Source organism: Pteropus vampyrus, unplaced genomic scaffold (assembly GCF_000151845.1).
Source record: "Pteropus vampyrus isolate Shadow unplaced genomic scaffold, Pvam_2.0 Scaffold572, whole genome shotgun sequence".
NCBI lineage: Eukaryota > Metazoa > Chordata > Mammalia > Chiroptera > Pteropodidae > Pteropus > Pteropus vampyrus.
In genome coordinates this window covers 524,083-545,931 of record NW_011889353.1, presented here as the reverse complement: position 1 = coordinate 545,931, position 21,849 = coordinate 524,083, and the positions used below count along the sequence as shown (strand labels likewise).

Sequence of the window (21,849 nt, the reverse complement as noted above, 5' to 3'; positions counted from 1 at the left end):
TTAATACCATCTCCACGTACATGTTAGGAAACTGAGGCATAGAGATATTAAGTAACTTGCCTAAGATCACACAGCCCAGTGATGGAGCTGTGATTTGTAGCCAAGAAACTTAACTTCAGAGCCAGAGCCTTCATATCCAAAACCATGCAAGTGATATGACAGACATTGTCACAGAGTGTTTGTGCAGAACAGTGGGGCAGCAAGAGGGAGTAATGAACTATGCTCGAATGGGTTGGAGAACACCTCACAGAGGAAACTTTGGTCTGAGTTTTGAAGTATGGAGAGAAATTGGCAAGGGGGCATATGTATATGTTCACATACACGTTCTGTGCACATATATACGTCACCATAGGGACAGGGACTAGGAAGCAGGAACCATTCTGCTACCAGTCCAAAGTCTGTGTGCCTGACGCTTTGAAAGGCTAAAGCTCAAAATGTCAGAGTTTGGAGTAAGAAAAGTTTTATTGATTGAGAAGGCACCAACCGAGAAAACGGGAGACCTAATCTCAGATCCATTTTAAGAAAGTACAAAGTTTAGACTTCTTTTATGTCAAGGCAAGGGGATATTGGTGGGACAAGATGACTGCAGACATCTGGGCACCAGCAGGGGTCTAGGAATATTGTGTTTAGTCCGTTGATCCTTGTTGATGTGAGTCCAGTCACCGTCATGAGGTTCCTGCCAATCTATAATATATGATACATACTTCCCTTATCTTCTCAGAAGAGGCACTTTCTGGTAAGGGGCTGTTTTTATAAAACTCAAGCCACAAGCAGAATTCCTCTAATGATTAGCAAGTCTATGAAAAACTAAGCAAAAGCTATTAGCCTGAAAGCCATGAGAACAGAGTAGGCTTGAACAAGATGGAGTTAGAGAGGCCGAGAATTTCACTCTGTTACAATTCCAGTTTTCAAAAATAGCCAATGCAAAGGCTCAGAAGTATGAGCATTTGGTGAACTACATGTCATCTGAGAAGGCTGGAGAACATGGAAATTGTGGAGGGAATGAGTGAGAGAGCCAGAAAGGTGGCCAGCGGGTCCTCTGTGAATTCTGACCTATGGAGGGACAAGCACAATGCTGTTTACCTCATGAACTCAAAGTTTCAGCAGGAGCTCAGGTGATGGGAGGGAGGAGAAACCTTTTGAGGTACAAGAGCAAATGAAACCAGCTGTGCCAGCCTCAGGGCCAATTGGGTGCAGGAGCCATGACAGGCTTTTGCACATCCGACTCTTCCTACATAAGGGGCAAGAGGGACCTACAATTTTTATGAGGGAACAGCTCCAAAAAACAGAACTAAGAGGCTCACAAGACCCATTGACTGTGCTCCCAGAGTAATAGGGACGACCTGGCATCCACCAGGACCAGCCAGACCACCAAATGCACCTCCAGCTGGAGCAGGGAGAGGCTTCCTGCCCAAACACCCACCTTCTATTCAACACTTCCACATTCTCCTCTCGAATCCCTTCTTCACTCTTCTCTACTTCTTCATCCTTGCTCTATATTATTTTTCTGAGCATTCAATACAGTGGTTGGTGCTCAGCCAAGGAATTCTCATCTATACCCAATGTTTAACATCATGGTTGGATGGGGAACAAATGTTCCTGCCAATTAAAATTTATATAAAAACTATAAACGTTCCTCTAACAAGTGAAATAAGTAGAAGTCTCTGAGAAATTGTGAAGTCATCTCCCCTGGAGTGATGCATGACCCAGTGGCAACTGAGCTTGCCATTTTTCTTTCAAAATGAAAGCACAATCTGGGGTAGAGAAAAGCAAATTCCCTACAAATGACACATGGACCCAATATTTTTATCTATGTTTCTCACAAGGGAATTCACATCTTGCATAGTGAAGATACTATCATCATAATTAATATCCTAAAGAATTATATTAGGCATTTATCCATCTGCATGTTTAGATTATGTAATTTACTATGTGGTTGGGTTTCAGGTTTTATATTCTGTGCAGTTTTTTTGTTTGTTTGTTTCTTTTTTTCTTTCTTTAAATTTCCATTGAGAAAAGCAATTTATTCAGTCTTTCACTCAATAAATTTTGATGGAGGGCTCATTAGATACTGGGCCAGTGCTAGGCTCCAAGATACACAAATGAAAGCAGCACTGTCTTAGCCCTCAATAAACTCACAATCACTAACCACACATTTTGTACAGAAGTATTCATTCACCAAGAAGGCCAAGCCCTGTCAGCACAGATGGGCAGGATCATAGTGAGACTCTAAATGGGGAAAGGAGGACCTCTGAGCCTGAGAAATCGAATATGGGCTCCTCATTTCTACTGCACCAATACAGCCTCTGCCTTCCAAGAGCATAGCCATATATAAAGCAAAAGGTCATGAGAAGAGAAAATAGCAGAAATATCCTCAAATAGAAACTGGAATTTGGTGTTCGAAGATCTAACTCCATTAGTTCCATCATGTCAGATTCTTCAGGTACATTTGTTAGTCCATTAGTTCCATCATGTCAGATTCTTCATAGAGTCTCACTATGATCCATTAGTTCCAACATATCAGATTCTTCAGGTACATTAGTTAGAAAATAAAAATACTCAGTGGAGAGCTTAATGTGAGAGAGGCAAGAAACCATCTTGACAGCTGCCTTGCCGGGCTTCATGGAGAGCACAAATTTTATACAGGTTACCACATCAGAAATATGTTCTCATCAAGACTCTTCATCGAAAAAACTGAACACTACTTCAAGCCATCTCAATAAAATAAAAATGGTCATGGATATTAAAAAAAAAACGCAAGTATGTTGAGGCCCTATGGACTGCCAGGTCCACAGCTCTTTTCTGGGAAAAGTAGAAGCAGACAGTTCTTTATTCTCGGTTTCTGTTCTATAGTTTGTAACCCTGTTACCTTAGCCACAAATGATAGGATCAGAGCAAGGAAATTGAAAGCAATGAAAAGCCAAGACTCTTGCACTATCCCTCTCCCTTTCTCTACATGGCTTCTCCATGTCTGCCTCTTGATGCACATCTGTTTCTTTCTTTTCTCTCCACATACCAGCTTTGCCTTCTCACTCCACAGCTTCATGTCCCTTTGCTCCAGCCACAGGCAGAAGAGACTATCTCTCAGTCCCAATTCCAAAGTCTCAAGAAAAAGCATCTGATTGGCTCAGCTCGGATAAAACTGAGGTTGAACTAAGCAACACCATAAAAAGTGTTTACTAATCCTTGATTATCTTGTCATCTCTCTGCAGAAGGCTTTCCTTGCTCCCTGCACTAGGGCATTTCTTTGTGGTGTCTCAGGAACCAATAGCCTCTACTACATTCATTAAGTTTCTCCCCTCTTTTATTCTGTACATCATGGCTTCTGCTTACTTATAGCCTCTATTGTTTCTACTTACTGTTTGTGTCCATGTATCCCGGTCTCTGTGCCACTTTACTGCCTGTCTCTCTTAGTGAATGGAATTCACTCTCCCCGAAAGTAGATTAGATTAGATCCCATCAACTGTGGCTAGGGTAACAGGATTACAAGCTACAGAACAGAAACCAAGATTTAAAAACTGCCTGCTTCTACTTTTTCCAGAAAAGAGCTATGGCCCTGGCAGTTTTTCTCCAAAGGTACCATGAGCTTCTAGCATTCAGACCATAAAAAAACCTATTCTGTCTGAAGATACTCTCTGGACATAAAATGAGCTGCTCAGGAATCTCTATGAGCATTTTTAATTTTCAAACAAAAACTAGTTTAACATTTCTTATATATTTACTAAAATTACTACTGTACTATTCAGTGTACTACTGTATTCTCAGTTGGTATTTTAATAAGCCTTATACTCCTCAATTACCTATTTCTGAGAATCTTAAGGTAAAATAGGGCAATCAATTGATAGATTAAAGGAAAAAACTCCTCACATACAACAAAATCATTAAGACTGCTACATAACTTCTTGGTGACTAAGGCCTTACAATCTTGGTGGTAAGATTGTGATTCTTCTTGTAAAATCCTCTGTAAATTGCTAATTTAAACAAGTAGAGACAAGCAGTATATTTTCCCTCTTGCCCGGCATAGAGAAATACGAGCTAATTAATATTAAATGTTGCAATGTCTTCATTCTTGCCATAAATTAGGGGGAAATGTAACACACAAACATGAAGTAAGAGGAAAGAATATGTCACAGAACAAAAAAATATAGTTCACTGAATATCAATGAGAGTTTAAGAAATAGACAGACACGTCATGTTGCACAAGATGTGTAGGATCTTACAAAAGATCTTAAATATTTTGATCTCCTAGATACAAGCCCCGCTTCCAATTTATTTATGGCCTCAAGCCCCTAGTCACTGGTGAGCATTTCCTTATGCCAAAGAAACAGATTCCCTGCCAGCAGGAAGTTCTTGTACCCATGACTAGAGACAAGTTAACCGATGCACCAGTGCAGATTGGGCTTGTCACTGGAGAAAACTGCATTAAGATATGGTGAGTTTGATCTGATTGATAGCCACAGAAAGGCAATCTCTTCTACATGCCATTCAAGGAAGACTTCCTCTGGGGGCTCATTTGCATCAGTGAAATGTAAAACTCTATTTTAAATGGTAGTGGAGCACAAAAGCACAATCCAAGTTCATACATTCTTTCCACAAAGAGGAACATTGGTCATAATTACTCTCATGCTCAGGTCCAGATGAGGACTCTAAACAGCCAGGCTCAGAAGTCAGAAGTAGCTTGTGCTTCTTGCAATGAACGTAAATCTAGTTTAGATAGTCCCTCTCTATAGCATTTTCCTCCCTTTCATCTTGTAGTAAAAAACAGCTTTGCCAAGTAGGAATCCAACATAAACCCAATGGTAATTTCTCTAGAAACACTAGATCTAAATTGAATAAATCTTTATTAGCAAATCCAAAAGTAGCACATGATATCGAGAAAATCTGGACTAAAAATGCAAAATAGAATATATAAATATAATAAACTCAATGAATTTAATTACCACAAACCTAAATGTAAAATTCTTAGGTAAATCTTTTAGAATGAAAAAGCCATGGGAATACACTCATTAGACAGCGAGGTCTCCAATAGCAATTATACACTATGGTGTAAACAACTATAACTTATTAGCTTATGATACTACGGGTCATCAGTTTGGGCTAGATTTAGATGGGTGGTTCTTTCCTGGTCTCATCTGGGCTTACTTATATGGCAATTATCAACTGGCAATTCAGCAGAGATTGCATGATCCAAAATGGCCTCGCTCACATGACTGGAAGTTAATGTTGGCTCTCAGCTGGGCTTCTCTTTCTCTCCACATGGTCTCTCATTACCAAGGAGACTGATCTTGGCTTCTTCCCATAGCAGCAGAAAAAATCCAGGAAAGCAAGACAGGAGGCTGCAAGACCTGGAACTCCCACAGCTAAGAACTCCCACAAATGTCTCCCTTGACACATTCTATTGGACAAAGTGAGTCACAAGTTTGGTTCACATTCAGGATGGTAGAAAACAGATTTCACTATTGGTGGGAGGAAAGGCAACGTCACATTTTTAAGGGAATAGGACACAGACATGAGAGAAATTTGTAGCCATTTGTTTCAGTCTACACAAATAGGGATACATCTTAATGAGCTCTCCGGTCCCTAGTACCTAGTATAAGGTTTGGCATACATAGAAGATATTTCAAGTCTATTGTTAAATGAATGCACAAGTCTTTGAAAATATAGTCAATCATTTGCTAACTAGGTGAAAAAGGAATTTCAAATTTAAAACTACCATCTACAGCCTTGCTACCCTGAACAAGCCCGATTCCATCTGATCTCGGAAGTTAAGCAGGGTCGAGCCTGGTTAGTACTTGGATGGGAGAATACCTAGGAAGACCAGGTGCTATAGGTGTAAACAATAAATAAATAAATAAAAATAAGGGATTGTAAACTGACAAGGTCCTTGCAATCTGTGAGGTCAACTAAGGGTTGCCTCACCTAAAAAAAAAAAAAATTGAAATTGCTAGTGCTTTTTAAGACTATAGTACTAACATCTTGATTAATTTTACTCTTACAATATTATATTTCCTTTTTCTAATTCTGTTGGCATAAAAACTTGTTTTATCCAAATAACTAAGCTTGAATGAAACTCATTTTGATGTCTCCTTGAAAAATTGTGCTAGTTCTCTATACTAGCTGCAAGAATCATCAAAATAACATAGATCATTCTACATATAATTTAAAAATAGCTAATAAATATAACTCTGATGCTCTGACCCATACCTTGTGGAAGGAAACACAACCATAATCCATTACCCCAAAAAAATGCAGGTTTACTTGTAGCTCGTCACAAATAAAGTGAGGCCCATTTTACACAGAGTCTGTCTAAGGGAACCCAGAATCACTCTGCTTTTAAATTCTCCCTTCTTCCTTTTCTATCCACAGGCCATTTCCTTCTCATGAAAAGTAACACATGTTTGCAGCTGAGTAGTTTTATTAGCTGTATCACACCTCTAGAATTTTGAGAATCCAAAAGCCTTATTTTATTTCATTCTGTCCCTTTCTGTTCAAACTGGCAGTGTCTCTGCTGGTATAAAATTATCAAAAACTTTGTGAGTCTCCTGTGTATGTCACAGGGATTCACTCCATTAGGCAAGAGGCTTATCTACAGATCTTTGATAGATAATACCATTTCTGGTTTTGCTTTTGCTGAAATGATAAGAAACAATGACTTTAAGCTTTCTCTATGCTTTCTGATTTGATTAAGAGTATCTGTAAGCCACGCTCTTCTAAAAGCCTTTTGCATGACTGAATTCTCTGATCTTTTGATCTTTCTGAGGTATTAGCTTCAGCTTTTTCTTTAGAGAATGCTTTCCTAACAATAAATCTCTCAATTTTTGAATCTTTTGCAATTTGGATAGGCTGAAAATTTCCCAAAACACCAAGTTTTGGGTCTTTTTTTACTTAACCATTAACTCTCTCCTCTTGCATTTTATTATAAGCAGCAAAAAAAAAAAAAAAAATGAGGACACACCTTCAATATATTGCATCAAAATTTCCTTCATTATTTACAAGCTCAGCTTTCCACATAAATGCAAGTCAAAATTCTGCAAACCTTCCTGCCACTATACAGCGGGGATCCACTTTCCTACAGTTTTCAATAACATGTTCCTCATTTCCTTCAGAGCCTTCACCAAAAGTGTCCTTGAAGTCCAGACTTCTATTTAATAGTTTGTTTATAATCTTTTAGGTATTCTCTAAGATGATTCTTCAGAGCAGTCACTAGCAGAAACTTTAATGTCCATATTTCTACCAGTGTGTTAAAGGCAATCTAGTCTCCTCAAAATTCTTTCAGCTTTTACCCAGTGCTCAATTCCAAAGCTATTTCAACATTTTTAAGTATTGGTTACAGCAGCATCCCACTTTTAAGTGCCAAATCTTTATTAGTTTCTATTGCTGCTATAATATAATAGCACAAATTAAGTGACTTAGACAACACAAGAATATTATTTTACAGTTTTATAGGTCAGAAGTGGGGCTTGGGCTAAAACTGAGGTGTTGGCAGGGCTAGGTTTCTCTCTGGATGTGCATAGGAAAAATTTGCTTTCTTGTCGTTTCCAGCTTCTGGAAGCCACACATTCTTTGGTTTGTGTTTCCCTTCCTCTCTCTTCAAAGTTGGCAATGGCAGGTTGAGGTTTTCTCATGTCAGTGTCTCTGACTCTCCTTCATCATCACATCCTTCTCTGACCATAACCAGGAAAGAGTCTCTGCTCTTAAGAGTTCACTCAGATAATACAGGATGATCTCCCCATTTCATGGTCTGTAAACTTAATCACATCTGCAAAGTTTTTTTGCCATGTAAGGTAACATTCACAGGTTCTGGAGATTAAGACAGAGATATCTTTGGGGGCCATTACTCTATCACAAAAAGAAACTTCTATCTTGTCTAAGCCACTATTATTTTGGCCTTTGCAATAGCAACCGAACTGGTATCCAAACTGATACAATCTTCCTGTTCAATTTTAAGGTTTTGAGTGGTTATTTCTTATCTTTTTAAAATGCTGTCAATAAAGCAAGACTCAGTAACAGGCCACTGAAAAGAAGAGATAATAAACAATGCCCTATGTAATCTAAGTGTACCTCTATTTATGTAAGACTTACTTGAGATCATTTTTATATTTATAATTGCTACAAACAGAATCATGTTTTAAATACACTAGAACTTACTATGGAGAATTATTTATAAAGTGAAACAACACTTTATAAAATGAATAAGCATTACCTAATATATCTTTTGAATCCATATTTTACATATTTTGTTTGTAAAACAAATGTATAGAATATAATCACATTACATAGCTATTCTTTTTTAGATGCCTATAAGGTACTATGCTAGGTATTTTACAAAACTCAAATGATCTTTAATAGAGTGAATAATGTGTGTTTTATTATTGAGAATATTCAAACCTACTAGAAAAGACAAGAGAAACAAGAAAGATGAGTGAAACCCATAAAATGTAAGTAAGCTACATAAGAAATAGGTTAAACTCATAGGAGGTGTTTAACATAGATAATGAGTCAACAAGTAGCTTGTGAGAGTTGGGCAGGATACTTAAGATATGTTAAATATAAAAAGTAAATCAATAACCTGTTAGATCTGTTAAAAATAGATAAGAATAAATGGAATATATGGTAGAACAAGCAAAAGTGTTACTTATAGATTTTAAAAAGGATGGAAAGACCTAGTCAAAAGGTATGATTATGCTACCTTTGAAATGACCTCTATCATTCTCTTAAATTGGCTCACCATTGGTGGCACTCATAGTGCTCCCATCCTGGTCCCATATATGCATAGATAAAATCCATAGCTCTTGGTTAGCTAATTGGTGAACTATAAGAGTGGCCAAGAGTAGTTGCCCCTATGTCTTGCTGATAGAATGAGGAAAAAATGTTGGTCCCAAGTACCTTCCATCTGTTGCTACTCAGACTTCAGTGTGGTCCTTGTAACCACACCATCAGCAGGGAAAGTTAATGTGGCAGAGAGAGACAGACACACAAACATTGCATAGACCAGGATCCAGGCAGTGTGGTCTTTGCAACCTATCCTAAGTGTGTAACCAGCCCTATCTCTTTCCCTTTGTTTCTTGCATGTGTTTTAAATAGATATAAAAATCCATGTAATCTGAGCATCTTAACTTGTTCAATGAGCCTTTCATGGTCCTGAGATAACTTGCTTGATGTTGTTCTTAAAGACAACCATTGCACAACAGAATGAAATCAGATAGAAGATAAAAGGGTATCAGGAAAGGAAGACTATAAGAGAAAACCCTAAAACAGACTTCTGAACTTCATCCAAGGGCTTATGGATGTCAGAACACACTTTTTGCCCTTAGATTAACAACCGTCTGAGTTCCTTCTCTCAATGGATGCTCTCCAACTATTCGGCTACAAACAAAAAATCAGTAGTTCAGCTTGACTCTTCCATCTATCTCCTTTCTCACATCCAATCCATCACAAAGTCCTGCTGATGTTACTTCATAGTAGTTTGTGATTTCATGCACTTCTCTCCATTTCCTTCATATGATCCTAGTCCAAACTACTATCCTCTCTTGTCTGAATTTCAGCAACTGCCTCCTAATGGGTGTCTCTCTGAATTCACAGACCACAAAGTTATTGTTTTGAAACATAAATCTCAACTTGACCTTTCCCTGCTCATGGCCCATCACTGGCTCTCCCTTGCTTGTAGGAAAAAGACCACAATCTTTTTAAGGTTCTATAAGTCTCTGTGAGAGCAGTCCCTGTCTCCTTCTTCACTCTGGCCTTCCTCCACTAGGCTACTCAAGTACTCTCACCTACTTTCAGTTGCCAGAACATGCCAAGTTTTTTTCTTCCCTCAATCCCTGGGCTTGAAGCATTACTTTCTTACCTCTTTCAAGTTAATTCTTACTCATCTTTCAGATCTTGGCTCAAACATCACTTGCTCAGGGAATCTCTCAACCCCCAAGGCTATGCTAGGCTACTTAGTGTTTACTCTTTGGCCTTTCTGGACTTTTCCACACTAGGAATTACCACAAGTTCAACAAATATTTATTAAGGATTTATTGAGCATTCTAGACACTGTAGATGTAGCAGTAACAAAACAAAATCTCTGCTCTCATATTGTTTACATTCTTCCATATTAACTTAAGTGATTATTTGGATAATGTCTATCCTTCCCTCTAGTCTATAAGCTTCATGTGGGCAAGCACCATACTGATTCACTTACCGTTATCTCTCCAATGCCTTGCACTGTGACAGACACAGAGAAAGTGCTTAGTGAATATTTGTTAAACAAAAAATGTACCTTTAGGACCAACACTCCCTATAGCGCAGATCATTCCTTACCACTAAAATCTGGTTTTGCCTCACATTCACACTTTCATTAGAGCCCATGGGCTTAAGATAATTTTAAGAGTTGCTTCAACAGTGCTGACCCTTCTGAAAATTAGCTTTGATTGATATAATAGTTTACAAAGTGCTTTTTAAATATCATCTTTATGACAGCCATGTGAAGAAAGCTAAGGCAATATTCCTAGCCCCATTTTTCAGATGTTAAAATCAAGGCTCCAGAGACCTCCTGAAGGTCACAAAATAGTGAACAGGCCAGAGCTAAAATTTTAGGTTTTTTGTTCTATTAAAAAATGAACAAACAAACAAACAAAAACACTATTCTAAGCTCCCTCCATCTCCTAAAACACTATTCTAAGCTCCCTCCATCTCCTAAAACACTATTCTAAGCTCCCTCCATCTCCTAAAGCTAAAATCTTATTCAGCTGGTAGGCTATCAGAATAGAAGGAACTTAATCCTTTGAGAATTTAACAGATCCTTATTTGTTTCTTTTGGGAGATGAGAGAAGAAAGTTTTCCTCAAAATTTAGCTTCTAGGCAAGCACAAAAGTCGAGGGAGAAGATGAATGTGGAGAGCTCTGTCAGCAATAGTTGGCAAAGAATAGCTGAGATACTATGGCACCTTGTGCTTGGATCTATGGAGTGCTAGCTGATAAAACTTGAACATAGCATTAAATAAGTAGTAAGTCTTCCTTACATTTTGATCAAGAAAAATGCTGGAGGACTTTCCACTTAACTTTCAACAAATGTGGATTATTTTCCAAGAACAAAGAAGTCCTGAAAATCAATTGTCCATGGAAATATATATTCAAAGAAATCAAAAGGTTAATCTATATACTAAGACTTGTGATACAAGATGGCAAGCTAAACAGAACTTTAGCTCCTCTCCTTCCTAAAATCGCATTGACATGAGAGAAAAGAAGAAAAGAGAATACCTTACATAAAGGAAGCCTTCAACAGGTTAGAAACTTGATAGATTTCTGGAAATAAAGAGAGCAGATGAGACTGTGCTAGCAGATAAAACAGAGAAGAAGCAGTAAGAACCCAGAATGTACAGTGGAGAAAGCTGTAGCTAAGGTTGGAGTCATTTTGGAGCACTCTGAGTTCAAGGTCAGCAGGAACAGAGTAGGAGGGGGAAGTAGAACAGAAATCAGTGTGATGAACTTAAGGCCTATTGCCGTAATAGTTGGTGAGTCAGGAGAATCCCCCTTTCTTTTAGGACCCCAATCTTGCTTTGGGAAAGCACTCATCTTGCATTGATCTCATCAGTCAAAAAACTGTGGGTTGAGGTGCTTTTCTTTCTTGGCCATGGGGTGGACACCTGACCCAAATGAGGCAAGTCAGATCATTCCTCTAATGGACTGACACAAAGACTAAATGAGGCTCAAGTTTTTTCTACCTTGAATAAACCTTTGGTTCCTAAACCTTAGTTGTTGCCTAAAGGTGAATTCCCAGTAATGTTCAGATTCTTGTGGGTCCCGGCTTCTGTCCTGCCCTGATCCTGGTTCTTCCACTTTATCCTAGACTTTATATGCTACCCCATATCTTTCCTGTAAGTTTCTCTTGCATTCAAATAACCATGACTAATATATAAACCCAGAGTCTAGTCCGTCTCAGTTAGTATTTGCTTCCTTGCCCATCTACCCTATAGCAAAGGCCGCCAGTCCACACACACTAGTTTCAGGCTCACAGTGAGACCTTCCAACAGAGCTGCAGAGCTACACAATAGTAGGAGACTAGTGGCACAAAATAGAAGAACCTATATGATCAAACATCTGACCTCAAAGGAAACAGTTATGTAATAAGAAGACAACCTAAAAATAATTTTAATCTGTATACCCAGAGAGATATAAGACAACAAAGCCTAGAAAACCTGAAGCAGGTCTTCTATTAAAAAGAAGGAACAATAAAAGCTAACTAAATTTTTTAAGTTATTAGAAAGACTACAAGAAAAAGTCACAGATATCTCCTGTAATATAAACAAAAAGTCAAAGAACTGAAAAATATAAGCAAAATGTTAAGAATCGCATATCCAGGAAGTATCCCTTATATAAGTTTAAGAAAGAGAAAATAGTGAAGATAGATATATGGCTTCAGATTACAAGGGTTCAGCAAGCCCAGAGCAGAGAAATAAAAAAGACCCACACAAGATTACATCATTGTGAAATTTCTAAACACCAAGGAGGAATAAAGAAGACCCACACAAAGTTACATCATTGTGAAATTTCTAAACACTCAAAAAAAAAAAAAAGGCTTACTAAAAAAAATAAGAATTAGATTGGTGTCACATGTCAGCAACAACAGATGTTGGGAAACAGTTCTCAAAGTTCTAAGGGAAAAATTATTTTGAATCCAATATTCTGTACATAATCAAATTCTCCATAAAATGTGAGGTAAAAATAATGACATTGTCTTTCATACAAGAACTTTAAAAACTGACCTCCTAAACAATCTTTTTGGAAAATAATTTTTTTAAAAAAAGGAACTAACACATCAAAAGGAAAATAAAAGGAATCCAGGAAAAAAGGAAAAGATGGGGCATAGTAAACAGAAGACCTAACACAGTAGCTCAACTGAAAAAAAAAAAATAGGAGAATAGTCGTGCAACAGTTTAGGAAGTAATCAGTCCAAATTAAAATAATAAATCCAAGAGCTCTGAGAATAAGTCCTCAAGAAGAATTGAAGTCACATTAATAGTCTGATTAAGCAGCTTGATGGTCTTGGTGATAATGTGAAGTTATAAGCTTCTTTTGTCCACAGGAAATAAAGACAAAACAGAAACTGGGAAGGGGGATAGAGAGAGGGTAGGGTGAGGGTATGGGTACACAGAGAGTATGAAAGTAAAAAAATCACAACCCAAATATGAAGCCAACTGAAAGGCAGGTGATTTTAAGCCACTGCAAAAGCTAAAAGACAATTGAGGTCGATCAATTTGACATTGATGTTTGGAACATTCTACTTTGTAAAGCTCAGTTTTCATGACATGAATACATTTCCTTCTAATTGTTCATCAGTGTTCTACACGAAATCATATTTACATAAATCATATTAATGTAAACATTTGTTATCAGTGTCCTATTCTTATTGTAAAGTAAAAGAAAGATACAGGAAACACCAACGAAAGTACAGCTTAATTAATTACTGTAAGGAGAACATCTATTTAACCATCATTCAGCTCAAGGAATAGAACTTTACACCCATCCCCATAAGCTCCTCCATTTTCACCATCCAGATCTCAATTCTCTGGCTATCATTGATAATCATTTCCTTGGCTTCCTAATCATTTTATCACCCAAATGTGCTTTCCTAAATATTATAGTTTGATCTTAATAATTTTTTAACATTTTAAGGCTTTTTTTAAATTTAGAAAGTTTTCTCCTCTCTCCCTTTCTGTTTCTTGCACTTTGTCTATTAAAGAACATGCAGTCTGGATTTTGCTGAAGGCATATTCATGCCGTCCTCTACCCTGCAATCTGCTAATGGGCATCTGGATCCAGAGACTGGCTCAGACTAGGTTCCTAGCCTTTTAACAAGACTACAGGTGGTAATGTGTTCTTTCTTTCATCCTTTCTTTTTTGTAATGACTTTATTAACATACTAAAATTCACCCATTTATAGTGTACAATTCAATTATTTTTAGTATATTTACAGAGTTGTGCCATCATTACTGATGTTAATTTCAGAACATTTTTTCATCATCCCAGAAAGAAACCCCATCACCTTCCAAACCCCCAATCCTTCCACCAGCCTCAGGCAACTAGTAATCTACTTTCTGTCTCTATCAAATTGACAATTCTGGACATTTCATATAAATAGAATTAAACCATATGTAGCCTTTTTTGACTGCTTGTTAGCATAATGCATTTTAAGGTGGTGATGTATTCTTTCATCAGGACACACAAAATGTCCAGTTTTCACTCATTTTGGATATTAAAGGATGTTGAGGGTCCATGCCTAGAGCTATTAATATATCAGAGATTGCAAAATGGTCATCTGATTTTGTCATTTCTTTCAATTTATCAATTTGAATACATATATAAAGAGCTGCTATCTCTCTTTTACAATATGGTTTCCCAGTGGTACAGTTTCAATAGAACAGGCAAGATAAATGCTTGATTTATTCTCATCCTTTACAAGTTTTCAAGATAACAAGCTATTCCTTTGTCATCCTTTAAAGGTTATCAATGATATTTAAATATATACATTTATAAATTAAGAGAGCTTGGATTTAAATAATTCAATAGATTTTGATTAATTTCAACCATAAATCTTTTTCAAAATTAAATTGTACCTCTTTGGCCAGAGGGAGCTCCTTAAGTAGGCTCCTGACTGTTTTTGACATGACTATGCATATATACAACCAACAGTCTCACAATAACAGTAATAACACTGTGCCACCAATGTTAAAAACAGTTAATAAGTTTTGCTTATGCTCTCCCACTCTGATACTGCTATTTTTTTTAATTTATTTTTTCAGTTACAGTTGACATACAATATTGTATGTCAGTTTCAGGTGTACAACATAGTGACTAGACATTTATATACCTTATGAAGTGATCACCCTAGAAAGTCTAGTACCCGTCTGCGAGCATGCACAGTTATTATAATATTAATGACTATATTCCCTATGCTGTACTTTACATCCCCGTGACTATTTTTACGACCGGCAATTTATGTTTCTTAATACCTTTCACTTTTTTCACTGATCCCCCAACCTCCCTCTCAAATGGCAACCATCAATGTGTTCTCTGTATCTATGAGTTTGTTTCTGTTTTGTTTGTTCATTTATTTTGTTTTTAGATTCCACGTATAAGTGAAATCATATGGTATTTGTCTGTCTGTGTCTGACTTCTTTCACTTAGCGTAATATCCTCAAGACAATACCCGTGTTGTCGCAAATAGCAAGATTTCTTTGTCTTTTATGACTGAGTCGTATTCCATTGTATTTATGTGCCGTGTACGTAGGGGGTGCATGTATCTTTTTTAATTAGTGTTTTTGTATTCTTTGGATAAACACCCAGAGGCAGACTACTTGTATCATATGATATTTCTATTTTTAGTTTTTTTGCAGAATCTCCATACTGTTTTCCACAGTGGCTGCAACAATTTACATTCCCACCAACAGTTTCTGATGATTTCTTTTTCTCCACATCCTCTTCAAGACTTATTTCTTCTTTTTTTTAATAATAATGAGGTGATATCTCATTTTGGTTTTTATTTGCATTTCTCTGATAATTAGTAATGTTGAACATCTTTTCAAGTGCCGGTGGCCATCTGAATTCCTTTTTGAAAAAATGTCTATTCACATCCTCTGCCTATTTTTTAATCAGGGTTTATTTGTTGTTGTTGAGTTGTATGAGTTCTTTATATATTTTGGATATTAACTCCTTATCAAATGTATGATTTTTCCAATATTTTCTCCCATTTGGTAAGCTGCTTTTCATTTTGATGATTGTTTCCTGCACTTTGCAGAAGTGTTTTAGTTTGATGTAGTTCTATTTGTTTATTTTTGCTTTTGTTTCCATTGCCTTCACAATCAGATCCAAAAGAACCTCACTAAGACTGATGTCAAGGAGCTTACCGCCTATGTTTGCTTCCAATGATCTTATGGTCTTACATTAAAGTTTTTAATCCATTTTGAGGTAATTTTTGTGTAAGGTGTAAGACAGGGATCTACTTTTGTGTTTCTTTTGCATTTGGCTGTCCAATTTTTCCAGTACCATTTATTGAAAAGACTATCATTTCCCCAATAAATATTCTTGGCTTCTTTGTCATAAATTAGTTGTTCGTATATGTGTGGGTTTATTCCTGTGTTCTCTATTCTGTTCCATTGATTCGTATGTCTGTTTTTATGCAAGTACAATAGTACTGTAGCTTAGTAGTATATTTTGACGTTAAGGAGCATGATACCTCCAGCTTTGTTCTTCTTTCTTAAGATTATTTTGGCTATTCAGGATCTTTTGTTGTTTCCATACAAATTTTATAATTGTTTTTTCTAGGTCTGTGAAAAATATCATTGAAATTTTGACAGGGATCATATTGAATATGTAGATTGCTTTGGATGGTATGGAAATTTTAACAATATTAATTCTTCCAGTGCATGAACATGGAAGAGCTATTCATTTATTTGTGTCTTCTTCAGTTTCCTTCATCAATGTCTTATACTTTTCAGAGAGCAGGTCTTTCACCTCCTTGATTAAACTTATTTCCAGTTATTTTATTCTTTTTGGCAGAATTATAAGTGGGATTGGTTTCTTAATTTCTCTTTCTGATAGTTTGTTATTAGTGTACACAAATGCCACAGATTTCCCTATATTAATTTTGTATCCTGAAATTTTACTGAATTTATTTATTAGTTCTAACAGTTTTTAGGTGGACTCCTTAAGATTTTCTTTATATAGTTTCATGTCTTCTGCGAATAGTGACAGTTTTACTTCTTTCTCTTCGATTTGATGCCTTTTATTTCTTTTTTGAATGGATACCTTTTATTTCTCTTTCTTGCCTAATAGCTGTAGTAAAATTTCCAATACTATGTTGAATAAAAGTAGCAAGAGTGTGCATCCTTGTCTTTTTTCTAATCTTAGATGGAAAGCTTTAACCTTTTCACTGTTTTGTATGCTGTTAGCTTTAGGTTTGTCACATATAGCCTTTATTATGTTGAGGTACATTCCTTCTAATCCCACTTTGTTGAGAGTTTTTACCATAAATGGTTATCGATTTTGTCAAGTGCTTTTTCTGTGTCTATTGAGATGATTATATAATTTTTATCCTTCATTTTGTTAATGTGGTGTATCACAGATTGATTTGCGGATGTTGAACCATCTTTGCATCCCTGGAATGAAGTCCACTAGGTCATAGTGAATGACCCATTTAATTGTTGTTGAATTTGGTTTGCTAATATGTTGTTGATGATTTTTGCAAATGTGTTCATCAGGGATATTTGCCTGTAATTTTCTCTCTCTCTCTCTCTCTCTCTGTGTGTGTGTGTGTGTGTGTGATCCTTGTCTGATTTTGGTATCAAGGTAATGCTGGCCTTGTAAAAATGAGTTCGAAATTATTTTCTCCTCTTCAACTTTTTGGAAGAGTTTGAGAAGGATAGTTATTAAATCTGTTTGGAATGTTTGGTAGAATTCACCAGTGAACCTATTTAGGCCTGGACTTTCATTCATTGGAAGTTTCTCTTTTTTTATCACTTATTCACTCTCTCCTTACTAGTAATCAATCTATTCAGATTTTCTATTTCTTCATGGTTCAGTCAATTTGTTGGGGTATAATTGTTTATAGTAGTCTCTTACGATCTTTTGTATTTCTGTGGTATCAGTTTTTAACTTCTCTTTTATTTCTGATTTTATTTATTTGAGTCTTCTTTCTTTTTTTTCTTAGTGGGTCTACCTAAAGTTTTATCTACTTTGTTTATCTTTTCAAGGAACCAGCTCTTAGTTTCATTAATCTTTTCTATTATTATTTTTAGTCTTTATTTCATTTATTTCCACTCTGATCTTTATTTCCTTCCTTCTACTAATTTGGGCTACTAACATGGCCTTCTACTAAACTTTTTATTCTTTTCTAGTTCCTTTAGGTGTAAGGTTAGATTATTTATTTGACATTTTTTTGTTCCTTGAAGTAGGTTTATATTGCTCTAAACTTCTCTCTTAGAACTGCTTTTGCTGCATCTCGTAGGTTTTGGAATGTCATATTTCCATTTCATTCATCTCAAGATATTTTTTTACTTCAACTTTGATTTTTTCTAACTCACTGATTGTTCACTAGCTTGTTGTTTAATCTCCACATATTTGTGGGGTTTTTTCAGATTTCTTTCTTTGATTGATTTCCAGTTTCACATCATTATAATCTGAAAAAAAGATAGACATCATTTTTTAAGTTTATTGAAAAATTTTTTATGGCCTACCATATGATCTATCCTAGAGAATATTCCATGTGCACTTGAGAAATGTGCTTTGGGGTAGAATGTTCTGTATCTGTCTATTAAGTCCATCTGAATAATGTGTCATTTAAGGCTGTTGTTTATTTATTGATTTTATGTCTAGACAATCTATCTATTAATGTAAGTGTGGTACAAAAGTCCTCTACTACTATTGCATTGCTGTCAGTTTCTCCCTCCAGGTCTGTTAATATTTGCATTATATATTTAGGTGCTCCTATGTTGAGAGCGTATATTTACGAATGTCATATTTTCTTGTTGAATTGATCTCTTTATCATTATGTATTGCCCCTCTTTGTCTTTTATTACAGTTTTTGTTTTAAAGTCTTTTTTGTCTGAAATAAGTGTAGCTACCCCAGCTTTCTTTTGATATTCATTTGAATAAAACAAATGTTTTAACCCTTCACTCTCTATGTGTTCATACATCTAAAGTGAGTCTCTTGTGGGCAGCATATAGATGGGTCTTGTTTTTTATGCATTCAGCCACTGAATGTGTTTTGATTGGAGAATTTAGCCCATTTACATTTAAGTAAATATAAATAAGTATGCACTTATTGTCATTTTGTTAATTGCATTCTGGCTGTTTTTGTAGTTCTTCTTGTTCTTTCCTTCTTGTCTTGCTCTTTCCTTGTGGTTTGAAAACTCTCCTTAGTGTTATGTTTGATTCCATTCTTGTTATCTTTTGTATATCTACTCTAGATTTTTGTTTTGTGGTTACCATCAGGCTCTCATATATCAGCCTACATGTATACTGGTTTAGTTTAAGTTGCTAGGAAGTTAAGTTTGAATACATTAGGTAATATGGTCATTTTAACTATGTGATTCTTCCAATCCAAGAACGCAGAATATCTTTCCATTTCTTTGTATATTTTTTTATTTCTCTTAATAAGGTCTTGTAGTTTTCATTATATAGGTTTTCCCCATGTTTCATTAGATTTATTCCTAGGTATTTTATTCTTCTTGTTGAAATATCAACAGGAATTATTTTTTTCAATCTTTTTCTGATACTTCATTATTAGAGCATAGGAACGCTATGGATTTTTGAATGTTAATTTTGTATCCAGAGACTTTATTGTATTTGTTTATTGTTTCTAGTGCTGTTCTTGTGGAGTCTTTAGAGTTTTCTATATAGAGAATCATGTCATCCACAAAGAGTGACAGTTTGACTTTGTTTCCTATTTGGATGCCTTTTATATCTTTCTCTTGTCTGATTGCACTCACTAGGACCTCCAATTTTATATTGAATAAAGGTGGTGATAGTGGTCAGGCTTGCCTTGTTCCTGATCTGAGAGAGAAGGTTTTTAGTTTTTCAGCATTAAGTATAATGTTGGCTGAGGGTTTGTCATACATGGCTTTTATTATGTTAAGGTACTTTCCTTTTATACCAATTTGTTAAGTGCTTTGATTATAAATGAATGCTGTATCTTGTTGAAGGCTTTTTCTGCATTTATTGATATAATCATATGATTCTTATTTTTTAATTTGTTTATGTGGTGTATCACATTAATTGATTTGCGTATGTTGAACCATCTTGTGCCCCTGGAATGAAGCCCACTTGATCATGGTGTAGAATCCTTTTAATATATTGCTATATTCGGTTCACTAGTATCTTATTTAGGATTTTTGCATCTGTGTTCATGAGAGATATTGGTCTGTAGTTTTCTTTTTTTGTGTGTTATCTTTACCAGGTTTTGATATCAGGGAAATATTGGCCCTCATCTAGTCTGTTGTTGAATCTCTCTAGTGTATATTTCAGTTCAGTTATTGTATTCTTCAGTTCGGTGACTTCTGTTTGTTACTTTCTTATATTTTCTCTATTTGTCGAAGTTCTCTATGTTCATCTATTCTTCTTCTGAGATCAGTGAGCATATTCAGGACCATTACTTTTACTCTTTATTATTTAAAATACTTATCTTCATTTCATTAAGTTTTTTCTGGGTTTTATTTTATTCTTTCATTTGGAACATATTTCTATATTTCCTCATTTTTCTTGATTCTCTATGTTTGTTTCTACGTATTAAGTGAAAGAGCTCTCCTTCTCAGTCTTGGAGGAATGGTAATGGGAATACAGGCTATGTGTGTTTCAGTTTGTTGTTTGTGCAGTGCCCTTGGGGCGGTAGCCTGCCAAGTAATGTTTCTCCAAGTTTTGCAGTCCTGTGGGGCCCAGAAACACAAGTTGCCTTGGCCACAACCACCAGGCATTCTAGGGATATCCCTCGTGTGAACTGCATACACTCTTTGGTTTTAGCAGGAAAGGTTGCAGTGAAGCAGCAAGCTGGAGTGAAACTGACTGCCAAGTTAGGCAGGGCAGGGACATAGGAGGGCACTGGATTGCAGGAAGCAGTGGTAGTGAAGTAGTCCTGCCAGCACTGGGCTAGCAAGGTAGAAAGAGAGTGCAAAAATGGCACCCTCTAGTGCCTCCATCCCCAGAGAGAGTTCCTTCTTAGCCCAGCTCCTCTGGTTGGTGTTTTAAGATTAATAATAAATTTCCTCCACTTATAGTCTAAGCACATTTCAAACTGCTGCTTTTGTACTGGATCCCAGGATGACTGAGTCTGTGTGCAAGACCTTTAAAAGCTGAGTTTCAGTTTCCTACAGCCTTTTGGGTTTCCTGGATGTAAGCCCTGTTGGTTTTCAAAGCCAAATATTTTAGGGGCTCATCTTTATGGTATAGGTCCCTAGGATTGGGACATATGATGTAAAGCCTCAGGGATAAGCTCCATATTTTTGATATCCCTCCCACTTGTGAGTCACCACATTCGGGGTCAGGGTTTTGGTTAGACTGCTTCTCTGCATCTCCTATACATCTCTATGTGCCTTTTTCATCCTTTGTTGTAGAAGAGCTGCTCAGCTAGTTTTCATGTGTTTTTGGAGAGAACTATTGTATATGTAGCTGTAATTTTGGTGTGCCTGTGGGAGGACGTGAGCTCAAGCTCTTCCTATACCACCATCTTGAGCCAAACTTCTTGAATTACTCTTAAAATACTAAGAATTGAAAATAAAAATGAAAACCTTCTGTATATATAACTATGCATGATCATAAAGATTTATCTGTTAATAGTTTTACATTAATTTAACACATTATTATACAGTTTATTTATGTTCTAAGATTTCATTGCTCAGAGTTTCATTGTATAAATCGCCAAGTAGATGATGAGAGAGGAATACAATCAGTTGCTCAGATCTCAGGCCTTAAGGCCATATATATGTGAGTCTGAACATTGGTCATGTGACCAAGGCAAGTTATTGGAACTCTGTATCATTTTCCTGTCTGTAAAGTGGAAACAATAAAACTATGGCTTCCTTCTCATTGTGAGAAGCAAAAATAATAATGCATGGAAAGTGGTTAGAACAGTGCCTGGAACATTGTAAGTTATTTACTATTATCCTCATTACATTGAAGGTGAGGCTGCAACTTATATTTTGTGTCCCTGAAAGGGGCTAGTATTCATCAGACTATCAGTAAAATCTTAGTGAACTTAATCAACCACAGCTACTGGATGGAAGAAAAAGGGGAGAGGCAGGGGAGACCTAAGTAAAAATAGTTAATATGTTCAAAAGGAAGCAATGAAAGAAAATAGCCCCAGCTAATATGACCC

The 21,849-nt window shown here is 36.2% G+C and overlaps 1 protein-coding gene and 1 pseudogene across 2 annotated transcripts in view; one reads left to right on the top strand and one right to left on the bottom strand.

Annotated features, from left to right (window-relative positions):
- RAD54B (RAD54 homolog B (S. cerevisiae)) overlaps positions 1-21,849 on the bottom strand; it is a 179,084-nt gene that overhangs the window by 7,198 nt on the left and 150,037 nt on the right. The gene's annotated exons all lie outside the window — the stretch shown is intronic.
- LOC111733534 lies at positions 5,715-5,833 on the top strand (annotated as a pseudogene).